The 19,639-nt window shown below is 53.5% G+C and overlaps 1 protein-coding gene across 1 annotated transcript in view; it reads right to left on the reverse strand.

Moving 5' to 3' along the window:
• The window catches only part of WDR90 (WD repeat domain 90), a 1,374,469-nt gene that overhangs the window by 67,528 nt on the left and 1,287,302 nt on the right, over positions 1-19,639 (reverse strand). The window lies entirely within an intron of this gene.

Consider the following 19,639-nt stretch of genomic DNA (forward strand, 5'->3'; position numbering starts at 1 on the left):
CCCTTCCAAGAGAGGAGCACCCCGGACCCTCCTGGTCCACTCCAGACGCCATCTTGACTTCACCGCGTGGGCTTGCCTTTGCCAAGGCTTGTTGCTCCAATCCTGGTTCCAGCATCGCCGACAGCAGACACCTTCGTGGGACAACTCGCACCTCCAGCCTGGTCGCCGACAACGCCTCCTGGTCCGTGTGACTGCAGAGTCCAGCGTCGCCCACTCACCTGGTTGAGGTGACTTCATCTGGTGCCATCCTGGTGCCCACACAATCACTGGCTAGTGATTGAGAACTGAGTCCCCTCTGCTTTCAGGTCGTCTCCATCACCGATCCAGGCTTGGATCACACCGAACATCTTCACTGGTCACCTGCCAGCAACTTCTTCTTTCAGGCTCCATAGACTACAACGAGGATTCCCGACGTCTTTTGAACTCTATGCAGCCGCAGCCCCTGGGCTAGGTAACCCGAGCATTTCGGTGCTCCAACGCAGGTTCAGTATCCAAGTGTCGAGATCCTTTTTCGTTTTAAGTCTACCTAGTCGGATTCGTCCGGAAACAGTAACTTTAGAAATACTAGCCTCCATAGACTTTGTCCCGCATCCCGCGTGAGAGTGCACACTCTGCACCCAATCTCCCTAGGCCTCCTGCTCCTAACCTTAGGGTTCAGTAGTGTAGTCCTAGCGATCCTGAGGCCTCTGGATCTTGTTACTTACCTGCTAGTATTTCGCATTCCACTTTTAGAGTATATGGTTTTTCGTGCCCCTCGGGCATTTGTGTAAATTGTGCAACTTGAAGTATTTTCGTACGTTTTTCATTGTGCTTAGCTCCCTGACTCATAAAGAGTTCAGGGTAGACTTGTTATAAATAAATATACTTTATTTTTCATAACAACTTGTGTGGTGTCCTTTCACTTGGTGTTCAAGGGGTATATGTGATGGTAAAACAGCTGGCTTAACACGCCCTCTAGAGTTTAGCCTAAAGACTGCTTTTGTCCACGCTACTAGGATAGCTGGTCTATAAGGTTGACTTACAACCAATCATCAATAAGGGTCGTTTGGTATGATACACAGTGATCACTAGAATAGTGAGCACTGTATATCAGGCCAACTTCTCACAAGTATCCAGTGGGCAACCCCTCTGGAAATAATCCAATAATCCAGCGGGACCAGAATGAGTGTGCTGTTGTGTAATAGGTACCTCTCCGTCAGGGTGCACATGACGCCATGCATCAATATGTCCATGGTCTGGGAGCAGATTAGCCAGCGTTTCATAGGTCTTGGTGTAATACTGAGGGAGGGGTTAGATCTGTCGGACGGAGGACAAAGGGTAGTGCTGAAGTCCACCCCCCCCACCCCTATGACGTGTGTGGACCACACTTTGAGTATTTGTCCCCGGAGGGTAGTGAAGTAGTCCGGCTCGTCCGTATTTGGCCCGTAGCAGCAGGCGAGTGTAACCGACTGCGTGCCCAGAGTACCAAAGAGCATGCAGCTCCTGCCGGAAGGGTCACTATAAGTACTGCCTAACCTGAAGAGTGTGTTCTTTTTTACAAGGATCAGCGTCCCCCGTGAGTACGTAGAGTAGGAGGAGAATACTAGATCGGAGAACCACTTGGTGCCAATGTGTGGGGGACTACGAGGGTCCATGTGTGATTCCTGAAGCATGGCGATATCTATTTTATGCTTATCAAGATATGTGAGGATTTGCCTGCATTTACGTGGTTCGCCAAGGTCACGAACATTCCAAATAAGCATATTAATGTATAATGCCTCAGCCTGCTGGAGCACTGGTAGAGAGATGGCTGTTTGAGTGGTATGTCATTTGAAGTAGATGAAACGTGATTAATTATCTCAATGTACGCTGGCATGTCTATGTGCTGGTGAATCACAGTGGTTACGATAAAAAAAAAAAAAACACCCCACCCACAACAGCACCCAGATTGTGCTGGCAGTACCTAGTCCACCCAACAGCCCAAAAAAAACCCTTGACATTACAGTACAGGTTGAACATGTCCAACAAAAACGTCAAGTTACTTGGGGGATCGCCCATATGGGGGGGCGCTTGTGGGCCACAAGAACCTCCCTTCTACTAAACAGCTACATACCAGCCTCCCCAATGGTAGGGAGGGGGTGGGGGGAAAGAGAAGGAGAGGGTGCCCGGCATAGTTCAGTGAGAAACCTGTAATTTACATTACGCCCCAACACTCTGCCAAGTATTCCACCCCGGTCATCAGGAATCTTTCGTCGGCGAGCAGCATGCAGTCCCAGCCTACAAGAGAACGTATAGTGTCCATCATGGCAGACGCGGAGAGGAACGTTCCTATCACTGCCAAAAGCGGGGACCCGTAAACAGTGGTAGAGCTCGGGGTAGACAGAGCTGTGATTACAGAGTGTCCACCTCTATATAGTGAGTCAGTCTGCGGCAGGAGACGGAGATCTGGAGGCACGGTCAACGTTCTCTTCGTGGTGAGAGTCGCTTGACAGTATTAAGGAAGTCTTCAATCTGCCTCAGCCTGCTGGAGCACTGGTAGAGAGATGGCTAAGTGGTGTGTCATTTGAAGTAGATGAAACGTGATTAATTATCTCAATGTACGCTGGCATGTCTATCTGCTGGTGAATCACAGTGGTTACGATAAAAAAAAAACACCCCACCCACAACAGCACCCAGATTGTGCTGGCAGTACCTAGTCCACCCAACAGCCCAAAAAAAACCCTTGACATTACAGTACAGGTTGAACATGTACAACAAAAAGTCAAGTTACTTGGGGGATCGCCCATATGGAGGGGGGGGGGGGCGCTTGTGGGCCACAAGAACCTCCCTTCTCCCTACAGCTACATATCAGCCTCCTCAATGGTAGGGAGGGGGTGGGGGGAAAAGAGAAGGAGAGGGTGCCCGGCATAGTTCAGTAAGAAACCTGTAATTTACATTAAGCCCCAACACTCTGCCATGTATTCCACCCCGGTCATCAGGAACCTTTCGTCGGCGAGCAGCATGCAGTCCCAGCCTACAAGAGAACGTATCGTGTCCATCATGGCAGACGCAGAGAGGAACGTTCCTATCACTGCCAAAAGCGGGAACCGGTAAACAGTGGTAGAGCTTGGGGTAGACAGAGCTGTGATTACAGAGTGTCCACCTCTATATAGTGAGTCAGTCTGCGGCAGGAGACGGAGATCTGGAGGCACGGTCAGCGTTCTCTTCGTGGTGAGAGTTGCTTGACAGTATTAAGGAAGTCTTCAATCTGCTGTGGGTTAGTGAAGATGTCGTGTTTGCCCTGGTATGTGACCTGCAGACTTGCCGGGTACATGAGGGCATACTCTATCTGTGCCTAGCAGAGATTCTGTTTCACAGCGAGGAACTTGCGTCGTGCCTCCTGCATGGCCACAGTGAAGTCTGGATAAATGGTGAATTCTGTGCCTTCATAGAACAGCGATTTGTTCTCATGGGCATGTTGAGTGCAGTATCACAGTCGCGATAGTTAAGAAGGCGTGCCACAATAGGGTGAAGAGCACTGCCCGGAGGAGGCCTGGGGCCTAAGGAACAGTGCGCACGTTCCACTACGAGCTGCAAAGAAAAGGCATCTTCACCAAATGTATTTCTCAGCATGCGTTCAATTAAATCTTCCATACAGCCCGTATTGGTGCTTTCTGGAATGCCTATGACACAGATATTGTTGCGACGGCTACCAGCCTCTAGGTCCTCATTCTTAGCAGCGAATATTTTAAGAAGCTTATCCATTTGTGTCACTTGCTGATGCATCTGGGACGTGGCATCCTCGTTGTCCGATATGCGCCGCTCAGTCTCCTTAATCTGTTCATATTGTTTATCCACCTTGAGGATCAAGAAGTCCAAGCGACTGTTCATGGAGTCCATTTTACTAGACAAGGTAGTGAGACTACTCTGCATACCAAACAGCAACGTTTTCACTTCGTCATCAGAAGCCGATGATGGTGGTTGTACCTGTTTTCCATTAGGTTGTCCGGGATCATCTGAGCACGACCGTGTAACAGTCTATTTGGCATCGAAAACAAGTTTGGCCTGGTTGCCGTCTGGTTTCCCCATCTCCACAGGGAGAGAGTGGGGTATGCACAGAAGTGTTAGCAGTGGCAGAGGACTTTACTGCAGTACCCTTGCTGACACAAGCTGGAAGAGAAGAGACCAGTCGTAGGCAACAATGAGGTTGTTCCCAGGAGTTGTAAAGGGCCAGTTGCCGGAGTGACTGTGATCGACAAGACAGCCCTGCAGGGTGGGGAGCAATCCACAGCACCAGACACAGAGTATATGGGTGACCGGGGGCCACACCGCACCCTGCCCAAACAGAAATGTGGACCAGGCGTCTCTAAAATGTGGTGACCACCATTTCATGCGAGGGATGGAACCTATAATGTTGACAGAGCTGACTGTAAGCCGATATGTGGGACTGTCTACTGGTGTGTCCCCAATACACAAAGTCCATGATCTGCCAAATCTTTAAACAGCGATGGGTGGATGTTTACCAGCACTCTGCACCGTAATGGGCCCCGAGAGGCGCTTAATTCATGTGAGCGCGTGCTCTGCCAAAGCCCGCGGATCAACACCATGCGGAATTTCAATGAAAAGTCATGGGCCCACAGCGTCACAAACACCAACACCTCTGAGAGTCAGTGCAAAAGGTTGGAGCCTGGGTTGGTAGGAATGGGGCGTCCCTCAATAGGGGGTGTAGGCCGCGCAGGTGAAAGCCACTGCAATACAAGACGCCCTGGTGTCTGACAGTGGGGAGAGGCCCAGCATGTTCCCCAATCTCCCGCTCATTTAGAATGAGGGTCTGCAGGTCAGCGGAGGCGTGGGCGTGGAGCAACAGGATGTCGCGGTCCTTCCCTGGCGGCACTAGACGTAATCGGGGGTGTATAGGCCTCCGAGCTGGTAAGGGACGAAGTGTGCAGTGCGGTGCTAGACTGGGAGAGTGGCATGCCAATGAAGGTAGGAGCCAGGGGGGCTACACCACATTTCATGGGCAGGGGCGAGATCGGATGCCAGGTGGGGATCAGGCTGTAATCCCCCTATTTCTCGGGATCGAGGATATTGGTAAGAACAACCCACAGAAACAATGGTACTGCTATGTTCTTGTTTAATGCTCACAAGTACACATAGAATAGGGAAAACAAATAGAAAAGAGCGATTCTAGTCTCGCAATGTAAGGTCTCTCATACGTTACCCATCAGCCGTTGGCTCCTAGTTCTTAGAGCCGTGATCCAACCGTCCTCTGCATGGACACCGGTCCCGGTGTCCGGCCAACAGAGGACACTGTGCAGAGAAACGGCCGAAAATGCCGATCGAAACGACTGATGGGGAGCACGCTGAGGAGTCCTCTATAATCCGCAATATACCTCGGGAACACCAAGCCAGGTGCTCTACCGATGGTTCAGTAACAATAACCGAACAACCCAAAACAGAGACGCAGCAACCACCTCCCTTGGTGGGCGTCTCTGTTCCTGTCCGTCTCGGGAGCGTAGAAACTAACGCTCTACCAAGACTCCACTGATGCAAAGCGTAAGGAGCAGCCGCTTGTTTCCAGGTAACTATACCGTAGTTCGAAACTGCGGTACTTACTCCAACGTCGAACTAAACACAGCTCCTTGCTCCCGTGAGCACAGAACAAGCGGGACACAACGGACAGCCGATCAGGAAACAAAATATTCGACAATGTCCCTTCGGCCCATGCGCCTTAAGTACTCATTTCCGGGTGCGTGATGCGTGCGCTTGGCATGCCGGATCTTGTAGTTTCTGAGCCTTCCGTGCCGTGATCTGTCTTCTGTGCGGAGGTTGAGTTCAGCGCTCCACCGCGCCTCGGAGATCTTGACAGTACATCCCCCCTTATCCGGCTCTCCTAACAAGCCCGCGCAATCCGGGTGTCTTTTGTGGAATGCCGCAACCAACCGTGGTGCGTGGATGCCAGCCTCGGGTTCCCATGATTGTTCCTCTGGGCCGTATCCCTTCCAGGCCACCAGATACCAAAGCTTGCCTCCCCACCACTTGGAGTCCCAAATCCCTTCCACCTCATACTCCACATCGGCGTCCACCGACACAGGTACCGAGGGCACTCGACCGCCTTTAGCGGCCGGTGTCAGGAGGGATACGTGGAACACCGGGTGGATCCTCAAGTGGCTACGCAAACACAGGCGTACGTTCACAGGGCTGAGGCACTTGGCAATGCGATACGGACCTATGAATTTAGGGTGAAACATGCTGCGCTTCCGGAAACGTAGATTCCTAGTGGACACCCACACATACTCCCCCATCATGTACAGAGGTCCCGGTCTTCGCTTCTTGTCCGCCGCTGCCTTGTATGACTTCTTGGCTGCCTCCAGATATGTACGAGATCGAAGAAGTGCTTCCTTGATGCGTGCCACTCTCCTGGCGGCTTCTGGCACTTGTATGACTCTTGCCGGGTGAACGAAAGGCAGGAACCTGGGATGATGACCATAATTGGAGTAAAATGGGGACGACTTGGTGGAGCTGTGGGTAGCGTTGTTGTAGGCGACCGCCGCCAGCCATAGGTGATCGACCCACTCCTCCTTTCCCTGATCCACAAAACATCGCAGATACTGTTTGAGGGAATGGTTAAGGCGTTCCGTCTGCCCGTCCGTCTGCGGGTGATAGCTGGTAGACAAAGCCGACTTGACGTGCAACGCCGAACACCACTTCCTCCAGAACTGGGCCGTGAACTGCGAGCCTCTGTCAGATACGATAGTGGTGGGCAATCCATGCAGCCGTACCACGTTTTTCAGCAGGAGCAAGGCTAACTGGCCCACCGAGGGTACTTGCTTGCAGGCTACGAAGTGTCCCATCTTTGTGAGATAGTCCACGACTACCATCACCGCGTGCAGTCCTGGTCCTTCGGCAACCCCACTATAAAGTCCACGGAAATACTCTCCCATGGTTTGCTGGGCGATGGAAGAGGCTGCAGCAGGCCCTGTGGTCTGCGGTGGTCCTGTTTCGCGGTGGCACACACGGTGCACTCCATCCCCCATCTGCGGACGTCCGACCGCATCGATGGCCACCAGAAGTGTCTTCCTAGACTGGACACGGTTTTCTCGAACCCCAGGTGGCCCGCGCATGGCGACGTGTGGCACCAAGCAAAAGCCTGCTTTCTCAAGCGGGGAGTGGGTATCAGCAACCGGTTGCTGTGCATCGGCATGCCGTCTACCGTCTTCCATTTCTTATGGCACGATAGCCATCGTTTCCATGCAAATGTACTGATTCCTTTCTGGACTCCTTTTAGGAACTGGTCCGGCTGTACAGCCTCTATCACCGCACCCGGCGGGATGATCGAGTGCACCGGAGCAAGGGGTGGTTCCATAGCAGACGATTGACGGGACAGCGCGTCCGCTTTCCTGTTTTCCGAGCCGGGCCTGTAGGTGATGTGGAAGCGAAACCCGGAAAAGAAAAGCATCCACCGCATTTGCCGCGGTGACAGGTGTTTCGCTGCCGTCATGAACTGCAAATTGCGGTGGTCCGTGTACACCGTCACCTCATGTCTGGCCCCCATCAGCCAATGCCTCCACTCCGCAAAAGCGTCCCTTATTGCAAGGATTTCCTTCTCTGCAATATGGTAGTTTCTTTCTGCAGGGTTCAGCTTTTGGGGCATGAACGCTACAGGGTGTAACACCCCAGAGTGCTGGTGACGTTGCGACAGTATGGCTCCTATGGCCACCTCGGACGCGTCTGCTTCCACCACGTACAGTAAATCAGGATTCGGAAGAGCCAAGATAGGCGCAGAAATAAAGGCTTTCTTCAGCATCACAAAGGCGTTCTGCGCATCTGCGGTCCATATGAAGGGCTGCGCTTTCCGTAGCAGCTGTGTAATAGGGGCCACCAACCCCGAAAATCCATCGATGAAGCGGCGATAAAAATTGGCGAACCCAATGAAGCACTGTAGATTTTTCACCCCCTGTGGTGTTGGCCATTCTTTCACGGCTTTGACCTTGCGTTCCGCCATTTCCTGTCCTGCTGGACTCAGCATTACTCCCAAGAATTCCACTGATGTTACGTGGAAGTCGCATTTGCTGAGTTTGCAAAACAGCTGGTGATCTCTGAGCCTCTGGAGTACGGTGGCCACGTGGCGTACATGGTCCTCCTCAGTGTTGGAATAGATGAGGATATCGTCTATGTACACCACTACGTACTCATCCATGATGTCTCTGAACACCTCATTTAAGAAGTACTGAAAGGCCGCAGGGGCGTTGCAGAGCCCGAACGGCATGACGAGGTATTCGAAGAGGCCGAAGCGAGTCTTAAACGCCGTCTTCCACTCGTCGCGCATCCGCACCAGATGGTATGCCCCTTTGAGGTCCTTTTTCGTGTACACCTGGGCCTGTTTCACCTGTTCCAGTAAGACACTTATGAGCGCCAGAGGATATCTATTCTTCACGGTGATTGCGTTCAACTCCCGGAAGTCTACACAGGCCCCTAACTCACCATTGGCCTTCGGGATGAAGAAAAGGGGTGAAGCGGCGGGAGACTTGGAGGGTCTGATGAACCCTAAACCCAGAAGTTTGTCTAGATATGAGCGCAGGTGGAGATTCTCCGGTTCTGTTAGCGCGTACAACCTGCCGCTTGGGATGCTGGCACCTGGAACCAAATCAATCTGGCAATCGTAGACCCGGTGCGGGGGCAGGACTTCAGCCCTAGCTTCATCGAAGACGTCCTGGAAGGCAAGGTAGACTTCGGGCAACACAACAGCTTTCTCGGCCGCTGTGGCCACCATGTATTCTCTTGCTGCACCGGATGTGTGCACCGTCTGCACTCCACAGTGTTGGCTGCAATGCGGTGATGTCATCCTGATCTGGTGGGTTGCCCAATCCACAGTCGGGTTGTGTTTCTCTAGCCAGGGCAGGCCCAGGATGATCCTGTACTTTGGGGCCCGAATTATGCTAAAGTCGATGCCCTCTTCATGATCATCTCCATATCTTACCGGTAGCACACCGGTGTGATGCCCTATGGGGCCCGTGACCAGTCGTCTTCCATCCACCGCATACACATCCTCAGGGCGTTCCTTGGGTACCAGGGTAATCCCCAGCCGACCCGCCTCTTCTTGGTCCATAAAAACACCAGTGGCCCCGGAGTCCACCATGGCCTCTACCGCCTTCCACCTGGCGTTCTTTGGAGATATTGACTGTGATGTCGATGTGCTGTTGTTGGGATCGAGAAGGACTCAACAAAGAAGGGATGACAGAGCGACTCCGAGAGGTCCCTTCTTCTCTCAGGGAGTCAGGTAGTTTTCCGACGGGACATCGACGGCAGCGGTTACTGGCCTACCCGTCCTGTTGCGGATGGTCTTTGGTTTGGCCGGACAATCACGGACGTAGTGTCCCTTTTTGCCGCAATACAGGCATAGGCCCTGTTTACGTCGGGTTTCCTTTCCTGTAGCGGTAAGACTGGCCCGAACGGCCCCAATGTCCATGGGCTCGACTTTGTTAGAGACGCTGCTTTCTGAAGCCCCTGGCGTCCCTGGGGAGGGCAAGGTTTTCCCTCGCTTTTTGTGATCTCCTCTGCGTTCACCCAACCGATGATCCAATCGTAGGACCAAAGCTATTAGCCCTTCACATGTCTTGGGCTGGGGGTCGATCTGTGCCACGACATCCTTGAGCTCTTCGCTCAACCCTTGATGGAACACGGCTATTTGCTTTGACACTGGCCATTTGGTTTCCGCAACCAGTCGACGAAAGGCGTTTAAGTAGTGTACCACGTCGTGGTTGCCCTGACGTAGTTCAAGTAGTTCACGATCAGCGGTGTAGGTATCCGCACGTCGATCAAACACTTTCTCGGGGTCTCCGCTGTACCATTCCGGATTGGCTAGGGGAACAGTCACAGGCATCTCTATTACTACCGCAGGGGCGGTAGGCACGGTGGCACTTCCTGCATCAAAGGGATTCCTCTGTGTAGCATCAAACCTGGCCGCATTCTCCAGCCTGGACGCCGCAAGCTCTACTTGGACTGCTGCCAAGGCTGCCACCACATCGTCCAACGTGGCCATGTTCTTATTGCCTCGATCGGGAGACGATTGTAATGTTGCGGTCGAATATTATGTAATCCCCCTATTTCTCTAAATCGAGGATATTGGTAAGAACAACCCACGGAAACAATGGTACTGCTATGTTCTTGTTTAATGCTCACAAGTACACATAGAATAGGGAAAACAAATAGAAAAGAGCGATTCTAGTCTCGCAATGTAAGGTCTCTCATACGTTACCCATCAGCCGTTGGCTCCTAGTTCTTAGAGCCGTGATCCAACCGTCCTCTGCATGGACACCGGTCCCGGTGTCCGGCCAACAGAGGACACTGTGCAGAGAAACGGCCGAAAATGCCGATCGAAACGACTGATGGGGAGCACGCTGAGGAGTCCTCTATAATCCGCAATATACCTCGGGAACACCAAGCCAGGTGCTCTACCGATGGTTCAGTAACAATAACCGAACAACCCAAAACAGAGACGCAGCAACCACCTCCCTTGGTGGGCGTCTCTGTTCCTGTCCGTCTCGGGAGCGTAGAAACTAACGCTCTACCAAGACTCCACTGATGCAAAGCGTAACGAGCAGCCGCTCGTTTCCAGGTAACTATACCGTAGTTCGAAACTGCGGTACTTACTCCAACGTCGAACTAAACACAGCTCCTTGCTCCCGTGAGCACAGAACAAGCGGCACACAACGGACAGCCGATCAGGAAACAAAATATTCGACAATGTCCCTTCGGCCCATGCGCCTTAAGTACTCATTTCCGGGTGCGTGATGCGTGCGCTTGGCATGCCGGATCTTGTAGTTTCTGAGCCTTCCGTGCTGTGATCTGTCTTCTGTGCGGAGGTTGAGTTCAGCGCTCCACCGCGCCTCGGAGATCTTGACACAGGCAAACATTGTAGGTGCACTGAGATCAAGTAAAGGCGTGGGCTCCGTGATAGCGGTCGGTCGCATATCACCCCGCAATAGCCCAGAACGTGCCCCAAGCAGTGAACACCACCTCACCATATGCAGCTCCGTATTTTTCTGTGGCCAGGTTGGCGAGTGTGAGAAGTTGGCCTGGTATATGATGTTCACTATTCTAGTGAGCACCTTGCACCAGTCCAAACAACCCTCATGGTGATGGTTGTAAAGTCAACATTATAGACCAGCTATCCTAGAGGTAGCATGGACAGAACAGTCTTAGGCTAAAAGACTCTTGAGGACATGTAAAGCCAGCTGTTTTACCATATGTAACCCCTTGAATACAAAATGAAAGGACACCACACAGGATATATATAAAATATATATGTATTTATTTACTAACACACTCCTCTGAATTCTTTATGAGATCAGAGGCAAAAGCACATAACAAGTTACTCTCAGAAATACTTTAAATAGCACAATTTACAGTTAGGCCCTAGGGGCGCGTAAAACCATATAATAAGTAAGTGGTATAAGAACCACGACTCGGCAAAAAGGAGAAGGCCTAGGGAATCGCTGGGGCTACACTATCTGACCCTTAGGTTAGGAGTAGGAGGCCCACAGGCGGCGCGTGCAGAGTCAGTACTCTCACGCGAGAGTCAATAGAAAGTCAATAGGAACGTAAAAGGTAAGTAAATGAAGATTTAGGACACTTCCGGTCTAGCTAGAAGGATACAACTAAAAAACTAGACACTTGGATAGTCAATACCCTTGAGAGCACCGGAGTACTCGCGTTACCTCACCCACAGCAAGCGGGTGCATAGGTGTGAAGATGTGTCGGGTTTCGCCGTTGAAGTCTATGGAGCCGGTGAAGAAAGATGCTGCAGGCGACCAGGAGGAAGATGTCCGGGTGGATCGGAGTTAAAGAAGACCTGAAAGCAGAGGGGACAGAGTCTAGGTCACTAGCCAGTGACCGGGTGGAACCAGACGTCGTCGAGGAGCAATCAGGTGCTGGGGTGAAGCTTGTCGTTGCAGCCACGCGGACCAGGAGGCGTCGAGGACGACCAGGTGCTGGAGAGGAGCTGTCCCACGAAGGTTCTCGCAGATGGAGGGGTCGGCTTCAAGATCGGAGCCAACAAGCCTAAGCAAAGGCAACCCACGCAGGATACACAGAGAGCTTCTGGTGCAGACCAGGAGGGTCTGAGGTACTTCACCTTTTCAGGGAAGCAAGTGCCAGTCTGGAGCAACCAGACCAGAGATGGATATTCACAGGATCGTCGTCACAGGGCTACTAGCCAACTGGCCAGCAACCGGGAAAACGCGTCGAGCAGAACACAAGCAGAAGGGCCCCAAGCAGATCTCGTGGAGTGTGGAGGGCTGGTCTTCGGTGCAGGTGGAGCTCGGTGTCGGGGTGTCTCAGTCCCCAGTGCACAGCGTCGAGGATGCATCAGGAGCTGTGCTGTTAGCAAGGTGAAGACTTTCCAGGTTGCCTGCTTCCACGGGGCTCAGCTGTGCTGGAGTCGTGCAGTGGGGTCAGAGGGATCCGGGAGTCGAGGTCTTGTCAGGCTCTGTGCTCAGGTTCCGGCGGGAACGGGGACAAGGCAAGCCGTCGAGTTGCTGGATGGTGCCTGGTTGCCCAGGGTGGTCACTCCTTGGCCACAAGGGAGATTTCTTCTGTCTTCAGTTGAATGTCGAAGGGTCCAGAGTTTCGTCTTCAGTCGATTCCAGGATTAATCTAAAGTCTCCTGGGTCAGCTCCTACCTTTATACAACTAAAGGGGGCTGGTTTGGTCACTAGGTCCCTCCTATGGGTGGGACCAGGAAGGGGGGTGGTTACACCCCCTTTCCTTTGTGCAGTTTCGCGCCAGAGCTGGGGCTGGAGTGCCCCAGCAACCGGTTTGAACTGGGGTATGCATGGAGCACCTAGAGTGCTCCAGGCAGTGTCTGATTCTATTCAGCCCTCCCTGTCCGAATACACATCCTCCTGTCTGGGGTGGTGCCGCACCTCCCCAAGCAGGAAACCTATTGTCCAAACCTCCGTGACTGGAAGGACTCCCAGCAGCAGGAGGTCAGACTTGTGTCTGTGGCAGCAGCATCCATTTTGTGATGCTGGGGCTCTGGTTAACTTTAACCGGGATAGTCAGAACTAACATGTCTTCTCCCTCTAGAAGGGTGAAATGCTACCCCCCTCGCCAGGATTGGCGAGGGGGTAGTATTCCAAAGCGTATGACACCTTACACGACATGTTTAGATAAAGCCAAACCAAAGTAAGCATTTCACCGCGAGGTTCATAATGCACTTAAGAGTATATGGTATGGCAATATCATAGAACAGCTATAAGGACATGGTTCCGAAAGGTGCAGACAGGCTCAGCTCATGCTAAAGCACCATCTCACACATAACCAAGCACTCTGCCTCCAGGATTGTTAAGGCCAGCCATAGGAGTGACTTATAGGTTACTATGTGTCTATATGTAAGTAGGTATAGGGATACTACACCTAAGCAAGGGGTGATTACACGACCTTGCCCCAGCTGAGTGATCAGCCAGTTGTGTCTATTTGAGTGGCCAGCCAGGGGTGGCACAATACATGCTGCAGCCCCTGGTAGGCCTTGGTTACACCTATGCCCTGAGTACCTAGGGTACACTTATACAGGGGCTGACAAGGTGACCCAATTCCCAATTGTGTATGTACCTAGAGAACATGGCTTTAATTTAGAGAGAGTGCATCTGGGCTGTGGGTCTGATTAGCAGGCCCACAGCCACATCTAAGTCGAAAACCAGTAAAGCAAAAAAGCAAAAAGTGGGGGTGACCATAGGAAGCAGACCCTACTCTCCTACACAGAGGCACCCTGATCCAGTATTAACCACCAGGCGAAGAGAGAGGTGGTCAGTAAAGGTGTAGTCTCCTCGCAGGCACACGCAGGGCCCAGCGCCAAGTGGGATCCCCGGGACTGGCGTAGTGGCCACAGCCGCACCGGCATCCAGGAAGATTACCACTCGTGCACCGCTGCCACCAAGCTGCAGTCCAGGATCCGCTCGCTGAGACCATAGAGCTCTGAGATTTGACCCAGAGGTGGAGATTATGTTCGGCAGTAAGTGGCAGAGGTCAGAGGTCAGAGGCAGGAATAATGCAGAAAGTAGGAGGATAAATGAAGGATTATAACGCCAGGCTGCCAGAGCCTCACACGCTTGCGGCCATCTTGGTTGTATGCCACCTACCGCCCCCTTGTCTCCTATTTTACAGATTATTTAGGACCAAAGCACAAGTTACTACTTGTGTAACGATATATCTATAAGAGACATTAGTTAGTGATAGATTCCTTACCTTAGAATATCCCCAGGCGTCAGGCTAGATCTGGAAAGTTTTGCTTAGCAGTAAACCTGCACGTCAGTAGGTGGCGTCGTGCGGTTTTGCATCTGTCGCTGGCGTCGTATGCACCGAAATGACGTCACGGAGACTACTTAGGTGCCACGCATGCGCGCTGACATCAGTTCTGTACACGACTTTCCACGCTGAATCGCAGAGCCATTCAAGATACTGTCCATTTGTGCAGAAAACTAGGGCCCTAAAGGGGATGACCTTAACCCTAGTAATCATTTCGCAGAATGGGGAGGATGGATGGGGCGGTAAGGAATCTATCGCTAACGAATGTCTCTCACAGATATATCGTTACACAAGTAGTAACTTGTGCATCTGAAAGAGACATGTTAATGATAGATTCCTTTCCTTAGAATAGATACCCCAGCAATCCCAACCCAGGTGGTGCGGAGCACAGAACAGCCAAAGAAGCTGTTTCTCCGGACCTGACTGTCAAGGCATTAGTGCTTGGTAAACGTGTGCAGCGAGGCCCACGTAGCTGCCTGACAAATGTCCTACAAGGGAAAGCCACATCCCAAGGCAGTAGTAGCTGCAGTTGCCCTGATGGAATGGGCACGCAGCCCCACAGGAGGCTCCTTCTTGGCCAAGGAGTAACATGCCTTGATGCACAAAACGACCCACCGGGAGTTGGTCCGCTTGTGAACAGCCTGACCTTTTTTGGCGCCCACGTAGCCAACAAAGAGCTGATCATCCACCCGGAACTGCTGTGTACGCTGCAGTTAGAATGTAAGCGCACGTTTTGGGTCCAGAAGGTGGAGCCTCTCTTCCTCTCTGAAAGGATGCGGAGGCGGAAAGAAGGTGGGCAAAGTGATGGTTTGCCCGATGTGGAAGGGCGTGATAACCTTTGGCAAGAAATAAAGACGGGTCCTCAGTACCACCTTGTCCGGATGAACAGAAAGGAAAGGAGGTTTAGAAGAAAGAGCCTGGAGCTCACGCACTCACTTCTGGCAGAGGTGATAGCAACCAGGAAAGCAGTCTTCAAGGTGAGAAGACGTAAAGGACAGTTATGAAGGGGCTCAAAAGGAGCACACATCAGAAAAGACAAGACAAGATTCAAGTCCCACTGAGGCATTATGAAGGGAACAGGTGGGAACGTATGCGTAATGCCTTTAAGGAAATGTTTAACAACCGGGGACTTAAAAAGAGAAGGCTGATCTGGAAGCTGTAGAAATGCGGAGATGGCCAAAAGATAACTTTTGATAGTGCCCAGAGGAGAGCCCTGCTGGGCCAAGGAGAGAAGGAACAGAAGAACCTCAGAACGAGGGGCAGAAAGGGGAGCCACAGCCTTTGCTGTGCACCATGCCACAAATCTGTTCCACCTGCAGGCGTATAACGTTTTGATGGAGGGACGCCTGGCTGCCAGAATGACATCACAGACTTCGGGAGGAAGATCGAAAGGTGTCAGCCGCTCAATCTCTAGGCATGGAGGTGGAGGCTGGGCAGGTTCGGGTGGAGGACCGCCCCTGCTGCTGCAACAGAAGATCCTCCCGAAGAGGCAGATGGATCTTGGGATAGACGCTCAAACTGAGTAGCTCGGGATACCATACCCTTCGAGCACAGTCCGGGGCCACAAGTATGACCTGGGCCCGGTCACGCCTGATCTTCTTCAGCACTCTGGGCAGAAGAGGTATAGGCGGAAAGGCGTACAATAGACCGCAGCTCGACTCTCGATGTAAAGCGTCTCTGAGCGAGTGCCGCCTTGGAAATTCCCATGTGCAGAACTGATGACATTGCGCGTTCTTTTCGGTGGCGAATAGATCTAACCATGGCTCTCCCCACTGCAGAAAGAGACCTTGCGCTATGTCCGAGTTCAGATGCCATTCGTTATCTATCATGCACCGGCTGCTGAGTTCGTCTGCCCTGGCGTACAGAGAACCTGCCAGGTGTTGAACCACCAAGGTAATGCCTTGATGTTCCAGCCATGTCCAGAGGCGCAGAGCCTCCTGACATAGGGTCCATGACCCACCCCGCCCTGTTTGTTGCAATACCACATGGCGGTTTTGTTGTCCGTGAACACCTGCAATACACTTCCCCGGACAGAGGGAAGGAATGCCTTCAGTGCAAGCCGGATCGCCCACAGCTCCAGAAGGTTGATATGGAGCCGGGACTCCGCCGGAGACCAGAGGCCTCTGATCTACGCCTCTCCCATTTGGCCTCCCCATCCTAGGAGGGACGCATCCTTCACCTCTGTGTGCTGTGGTTGGGGAAGGAAGAGGGATCTGCCAGTGAATCAATCGCGATTCATGAGCCACCACTGCAACTGTCGGGCTGCGCCCTCCGAGATCTCGTTGTGATCGGACAGGTTGCCCTGATGTTGTGCCCACTGGAACTTCAGGTACCACTGCAGAGACAGCATATGCCATCTGGCATGCGTCACCAGCAGGATGCAGGAGGCCATCAGGCACAGAAGCTGGTGGGTCATCCTGACTGAAACCTGGGCTAGAGGCTGAAAGAGCGGAATCATATCCTGAATATCCCGGACTCGATGCTCAGGTGGATAAACCCGAAACCCGAAACAGCGTCAAATCCAGAACCGCTCTGATGAAAGGGAGCTTCTGAGAGGGACTCAGGTGCGACTTTGGCACATTGATTGAGAACCCCAGCAAATGCAGGAGGTCGGCTGTAGTCTAGAGGTGGGTAACGACTGCCTGGGGTGAGCCCGCCTTCAACAGCCAGTCATCGAGGTAGGGGAAGACTGACACCCCTGACCTGCGTAGATGAGCAGCAACCACCGCAATCACCTTCGTGAACACTGGAGGGGCACTGGTAGGCCGAACGGGAGCACGGCAAACTGAAAATGCTCCCTGCCCACCGTGAACCGCTGATGGGCCGGCAGGACGGGTGTGAAAATAAGCGTCCTGCAAGTCCAATACTACCATCCAGTGTCCAGGGTCCAGGGCAGCCAGGACCTGAGCCAGAGTCAGCATCTTGAACTTCTCCTTCCGGAGGAAGCGATTGACGTCCCGGAGGTCCAAGATGGGGCGCAGGTCCACCTTGTCCTTCTTGGGTCCCAGAAAGTAGTGGAAATAATAACCACTCACTACTTCCACACCGGGAACGCACTCGATGACCCCCTTGGCCAGGAGGGCCGTGACTTTCTGACGGAGAAGAGCCAAATGATCCCCCGACATGTGGTGGTACCGAGATGGCATGGCTGGAGGGGAGGACTGTAAGGGAAGGGAATAACCTTGACTGAGTATCTGCAGCACCCAATTGTACGACGTAATTTCGCGCCAGTGGTGAAGGTGGTGGGGGACCCTGCCACCCACCGGCTTGGAGTGCTCCCTAAAGCTCAGATTAGGAAGGCTTAGAGGCGGAAGCAGCGGGGTGGAGGTGGACTGAGAAGCGCTCTGGTTACCAGACCCGCCCCTGCGGAAATCGCGACCAAGCTGAGGCTGGCTCTGCACAGGCTTGTTAGAGGAGCACGCTTGAGTGCCCTTTCCATGGCCACGAAAGGTACGAAATCCAGGCGTGGCAGGGTTCTTTGTGGAAAGACCCAAAGACTTGGCCTTGGCCCTAAAGTGTTTAAAGTGCTCCAGGGCATTGTCGGCCTTATCGCCAAAAAGGCGTGAGCCATCAAAGGGCATGTCCATGAGCGAACCCTGGACATCGGGTGAGAACCCAGTGGAACGTAATCAGGTGTGGAGCTGCAACGCCACAGTGGTGGAAATCGCCCTGCCCAACGAATCAGTGGTGTCCAAACCACACCTTATGGCAACCTTCGCTGCATCCTTGCCCTCCGCAATCGCTTGGGAAAGGACAACCTGGACCTCCTCAGAACACTGAGGCAAGACCTCTGCTACCGAATCCCACACTGAGTGGGAGTAACTGCCCAATAAGCAGGCGGTATTAACCGACCGTAACCCCAAGCTGGCTGAGGAAAATACCGTCTTGCCAAATTGGTCTAGCCTTTTAGAGTACTTATCTGGTGGAGCCGTGGGAAAGGCACTCTGCGACGTTGAGGCCTGAATGACCAGGCTCTCAGGCATGGGGTGAGTGGTCAAGAAGGTGGGATCACCCGGCGCCGGGCAGTGATGCCTAGCAAAGTTTTTATCCACCGGTGCACCCGAGGCCGGCCGCAACCAAGTGCCCAATAGTACTTCAGTGAGAGCCTCATTCAAAGGGAGCAGCGGCTCCCACGACATAGACGCCGTCTGGAGCACCTTCGTAAGGAGGTTGGTCTTAAGGGCCACCGTAGGGAGGTCGAGCTGGAGGGCCTCCGCAGCTCGACGCAGCACCACGGTGTAGGAAGCGCCCTCCTCCATAGTAGGTGGAGAGGCAAACCCCGGGTCAGAAGACACATCAAGCTGGCACGTATCTTGAAGGTCGTCCACCCAATCCTGCTCGAAGTCACACTGGGGGACAAGGGGCTCCTCGGAGCGGTCCCAGTACTCGTTTAGCTCCGGAGTAGAGGCACACAGTGCTGCAGAGCTAGAGGTGGCCGGAGGCGCAGAATCCTGTGGTGCCGGAGGCGGTGCCACCTGGCCAACAGGATCTGGACACGGGACCGTGGGGCCCGAAAGGCGTGCCGGCGGGAGCCCGGGGCCTAAAAAGGCGGTCCATGGAAGCAAGAAACTCTTGCATCTGTTTGGGAGTCGCCGAAGGACCCGGGTATAGCGGGTAGGCAGCGGCACTCCCCGGCTCCAGAGGGGGCAGGTGGCATGGGGAACGGCCCCGAAAACGGCGCCGGTCGGGGCCGAGCCGGCGCCTTTTCCCAATGCGGATCCCAGGCCGGAACAAAATGGTCCGAGAACCAGGGCAGGGGTGGGATAAACGGCACACAGTGCTGCAGAGCTAGAGGTGGCCGGAGGCGCAGAATCCTGTGGTGCCGGAGGCGGTGCCACCTGGCCAACAGGATCTGGACACGGGACCGTGGGGCCCGAAAGGCGTGCCGGCGGGAGCCCGGGGCCTAAAAAGGCGGTCCATGGAAGCAAGAAACTCTTGCATCTGTTTGGGAGTCGCCGAAGGACCCGGGTATAGCGGGTAGGCAGCGGCACTCCCCGGCTCCAGAGGAACCGCAGGGGCAGAGCCCCTGTGCCCCTCATCCGCCTCCGGGGAGCGACGTCAGAGAGCAAACACGCTTCTTTGACTTCTTTTTATGGAGTTGCTTTTACCGGAACCCAAAGGGGAAGACTTAGACCCCGAGGAGCGATGGCTACGGATCCGTGAACGGCCCCTATACCCGGAGCGGTGGTGCAAGGAGTGCCGGACCTCCAGCAACTTCCGGCGCCGCTCCCGCAGGGCCTTCGGGTCATGGCTCGACAGTCCCGGGAGTCATGGTCGGTCTCAAAGCAGTAGAGGCACACATCGTGGGGGTCTGCCACCGACATGTTATTGCGGCAAGACCTACAAGACTTAAATCTGGGCATCCCTACGTGCA

The sequence above is a fragment of the Lissotriton vulgaris genome, chromosome 10, assembly GCF_964263255.1.
Source record: "Lissotriton vulgaris chromosome 10, aLisVul1.2, whole genome shotgun sequence".
Taxonomy (NCBI): Eukaryota; Metazoa; Chordata; class Amphibia; order Caudata; family Salamandridae; genus Lissotriton; species Lissotriton vulgaris.